General features: G+C 36.8%; 1 protein-coding gene across 1 annotated transcript in view; it reads right to left on the reverse strand.

Annotated features, from left to right (window-relative positions):
* Nucleotides 1–3427, reverse strand: part of cdc42se2 (CDC42 small effector 2) — a 32560-nt gene extending 29133 nt beyond the window's left edge. Inside the window, exon 1 of the mRNA XM_084104118.1 lies at nucleotides 3185–3427. The gene's annotated coding sequence lies outside the window, so the exon portion shown is untranslated. The remainder of the gene's footprint in view (nucleotides 1–3184) is intronic.
* Between the last annotated feature and the right edge of the window lie 1166 nt (nucleotides 3428–4593).

Here is a 4593-nt window from a genome sequence, read left to right on the forward strand (position 1 = left end):
ACGGCCACTAAACGTTTCCAGCAACTGCTGATCAGTCCTGCACAACCACTTGGAGGAATTTTAGCCCATTCCTCAGTACAGAACAGCTGCAACTCTGGGATGTTGGTGTGTTTCCTCACATGAACTGCTTGCTTCAAGTCCTTTCACAACATTTTAAATTGGATTAAGGTCTGGACTTTGACTTGGCCAATCCAAAACATTAACTTTGATCTTTTTTAACCATTCTTTGGTAGAACGACTAATGTGCTTGGGGGTCGCTGTCTTGCTGCATTACCCACTTTCTCTTGAGCTTCAGTTCACGGACAGATGTCCTGTCATTTGACTTTAGAATTGCCTGGCATAATTCATAATTCATTGTTCCATCAATGATAGCAATTCATCCAGGCGCAGATGCAGATCCAAGCAAAACAGGCTCAAAACATGATACTACCACCAACATGTTTCACAGAGGGCATAAGCATATTATGCTGGAATGCAGTGTTGTTCTTTCTCCAAACATAACGCTTCTCATTTAAACCAAAAAGTTATATTTTTGTCCCATTCGTCCACAAAACATTTTCCACCAATAGCCCTCTGGCTTGTCCTCTTAATCTTTTGCACAGACGAGCAGCGATGTTCTTCTTGGAGAGCAGAGGCTTTCTCTAGCATGAATTTTTTCAATTGAATTTCTTGAATTTCCTCCATTTCTCCACAATCTGACTGTGGATTTGTGGAGTCAAAACTCTTTAGAGATGGTTTTATAACCTTTTCTAGTCTGATGAGCAACAACAACTCTTTTCTGAAGTCCTTCGTCCGTGTCATGATACACTTCCAAATGTGTTGTGAAGTTTAGACTTTGCTAGATCCCTGTTCTTTAAATAAAACGGGGCACACACTGACACCTGATTGTCATCCCATTGATTGAAAACATCTCAGAACGGGTGGAGCCTAATTTCACCTTCAAATTAACTGCTAATCCTACAGCTTCACATGGACAACTGGATAATTTTCTTGAATAAATAAATGACCAATATTTTGTCTCATTTGTTTAAATGAGTTCTCTTTGGCTACTTTTAGGACATCTGATGATGTTTTAAGTCACATTTATGCGGAAATATAGAAATTTCTAAAAGGTTCACAAACTCGAGCACCACTGTATGTGCGGGAGCAAACTCACACGTGAGCTGACTCTGTGTTTGTTTATATGCGTGTTGCATTGCTCATCAAAGTGGAACTTGTGCTTATCCTGGATGCTGCAACCTATATAGAAATATCAAGAGTACATTCACTTGCGCAATCTCAGTCAGGAAGATTGACTTTTCACAGATTACCAACCTTTGAGCTTCCGCACATACGTCATTATGCGACAGGAAGTTCGCGCTCGACTGCCATGAACACGTTCAGGACCGGTTCTTGAACAGAGCGATTGTGGCAAGCAGGGCGGGGCCGAGAGCCGTGGGAACGGAGCCATGATGCAGCACAGGCGAGTGCTAATGGGGACATTTAATTTAATATTCAACAATATTGATCTGCCTGCATTGACACCATTATATGAGAACTGAACTGAGCTGGATGATGACATCACGGTTTTCTCCAGAGTGGCTATATAAATAAATGAACTAAATTAATAACTTTTTTACAACAAAAATGAACCATCACTGAACTTACTTGCATTATTTTCCTGTTATCTCTGTAAAGCTGCTTTGAAACAATCTGTATTGTAAACAGCATATATATAAATAAAAGTCTCGAGTCCCACGGATGAGCTCCAGAAGGATAAAAGGAGGAGTGACGACAGTGAAGGACGAGAGAGGACCAGGCCTGGACTACATGTTGTGTTTTGTTTATGTTTGCTTGTTTTGTTACGCTTTACTTTCGTTTTGTGTTTGTTTTATTTTATGATCTTAAAGTTACGTTGAATGGACGACGGTTCCCGCCTCATCCTTCACTGAGATTTAACTTTGCTACACCGATTATTTCGCTTCATAAGACATCATCCATCGTAAGGAGTCATGGGTATTAATTTAGTTTTGCCTGTTGTTGTTTTATTCTCAAAGGGATGGTAGCCAATGACCACGGTTTCAGCTAAAAATCTTCTTTACATTTTTACTGGAGAAAAAAAAGACACCTACATATTGGATGGCCTGAAGGTGAGTAATTTTTGGAGTGTTGCAGTGATTTACCACAGGTAGGAGAAGTTACAGTTATTTTACATATCAATATGATAAAAGACACCAATTTTTATAACTATAGTAGTTATAAATATAATGTGAAAAATTAAAAATTCTTCCACCAAGTCACATCTTTCAAATGTTTTCTGTTTATGGTTGCCGACAACAGTTGTTGTGCATTAATAAAGAATGTGCGGTCACACGTGTGTGTTTATCTACATTTTCAACAAGTATTCGTTACTTCAATGAGCTCATTGTTTCTGCCTTAAATTATTACATTGTTAAATTAATAAATATGTAGCTAACTGTGATTTTGTATATGTACATTTCTGAAATACATAACTTGGACACCTCTGATAACACATCACTCTAAATTGTATTATGGATGTGGACTCATGCATTTTCTGTAAAGCTGCTTTGAAACGATGTGTATTGTGAAAAGCGCTATAAAAATAAATGTGAAATTAATTTTATGCACCAGGTTTAACCAATCTATCATGAATTTCACTTCACATGGGCGTTTGCAATGCAACGCTAAGACTAAAATTCTCATTTTCATAATGAGTGAGTCTTCTTATTTTGCTTTGCAAATAAAGGCAAGTCAAAACAGAATGAATATAAACTACTTCCTAAAATATACAGGTATTCAACAGTTCCTACTGCATTTCTGCAAGGCTGTGTCTTGTACCATAATGTGCAGAACCAGTAACATAATGTTCCAGCATACACGCCTATAGTCTACTATACCAACAAACAGACAAGGTGTAACACTTACACACTGACTATATATAAAAAAACACTGTCTTGCTATAAAAAAACAAATCCTTTAATGATTATGAAAAATTGCTGCATTTCCCTCTTATAAAACCAGTTACTATTATTCAAAGGATAAATCCATTTACAGGAAAATGTGGTTTCATTAGGCTACTCCAGGCTGATTAATACAGCAGTTTACCGAGTCGTATCGTGAAGTTCATTGATGTGATCTGATGTACTGGCATGAATCATTTATATGAGTAGCCTAGTTGTCTTACCGACTGATGCTGATGCTGATGTCCGAGGCTCAGCTGATGAATGCGGTAAATGATCCACCTGCGCCCGAGATCAGATCAGACGATCCGCAGACAGCATGAACACGGACACACACGCGCGCGCACACACACACACACACACATCCAGCACTGTCACGCGCTCAGATTTACACTCTCAACAGTCGTCTTCTTTTGTGTCTTTTCTGGTTGTAAATGACAGCAGTGTTGGAGAAGGAGCCCTTGACTGAGGCGGAACACTCCCACTGTGCGCTAACTGGACAAAACACAGAGAAACAGCGCCGCCTATGCGTCAATGCGGGATAGTGCAACACCTTCCTACTTCGGCCAACCCTCATGTTCTGTTGAAATATGTTTCCTGATCGAAATTAGTCATGTTAAATTCGAATTTAACCCATTATTTCCTAAAAATCATCTAAAAATCAAGTAAAAATGTGTTATTGAAGCTCTAGCCGAGTTTAGGCCACTAAATTTAAATATAAATTTAGCAATTTGACCCCAGCAATATAAACAATTAAAAAAATAAATGAAGCAATACATAGTTTTTCATTACCACTTAATATTCAAAATAAATGTTTGAGAGAATACTTGGAATTAGCAAAATGCCGTTTAAAATACTTAGTAGTAGCAAAGAGTATAGAAGCCTAGTTAGCAAAACAAAAATACTTATTTGCAGCTGTATCATACAAATAAATAGTTAAAAAATCATATATTGTGATTTCTGGATTTTTTTTTTTAGATTATGTCTCTCACAGTGGACATGCACCTACGATGACAATTTCAGACCCCTCCATGATTTCTAAGTGGGAGAACTTGCAAAATAGCAGGGTGTTCAAATACTTATTTTCCTCACTGTATATGTGTGTGTGTGTATATATACATATATCATAAAAGTATAATGCAATTATTTTAGACATTTCTCCTTATATAGAAAATGTTTGGACTAAAAGGCTCTTTATAATTTAGTAACGAATCTTGGGTTCTATAAAGAACCCCAATTAACATTTATTTTCCTAAGAAAGTACATTGACTACAACATAATCAGATGATCAGATAATCAATAAATATACAATTTTCTCTCTTGTTTTTGCATGTGTCCATAATTTGTTTGTATGACAGCCTGGCCAAAAATTATGTCAGCACAATTTGGCACGTTTCATTGCGTTATCATCACAAATAAAACAATTAACGCAATACGCTTACAAAATCTTTAACACATTTTAAAAAAAATAATATTTGAATAAAGGGTGAAGGTGTTGATTTTCCAAGGCCGGACATCACTTTTGGTCACTACTGTATATGGATGCAGATTTGAAACATTTCGTGAATGTTTGTTGCATTATTTGAAGAAAAAATAATTTACATAAGTAAAAGCATAAACAAAAGTACAATAA

The sequence above is a fragment of the Abramis brama genome (genome assembly GCF_963993115.1).
Source record: "Abramis brama genome assembly, chromosome: 25".
Taxonomy (NCBI): Eukaryota; Metazoa; Chordata; class Actinopteri; order Cypriniformes; family Leuciscidae; genus Abramis; species Abramis brama.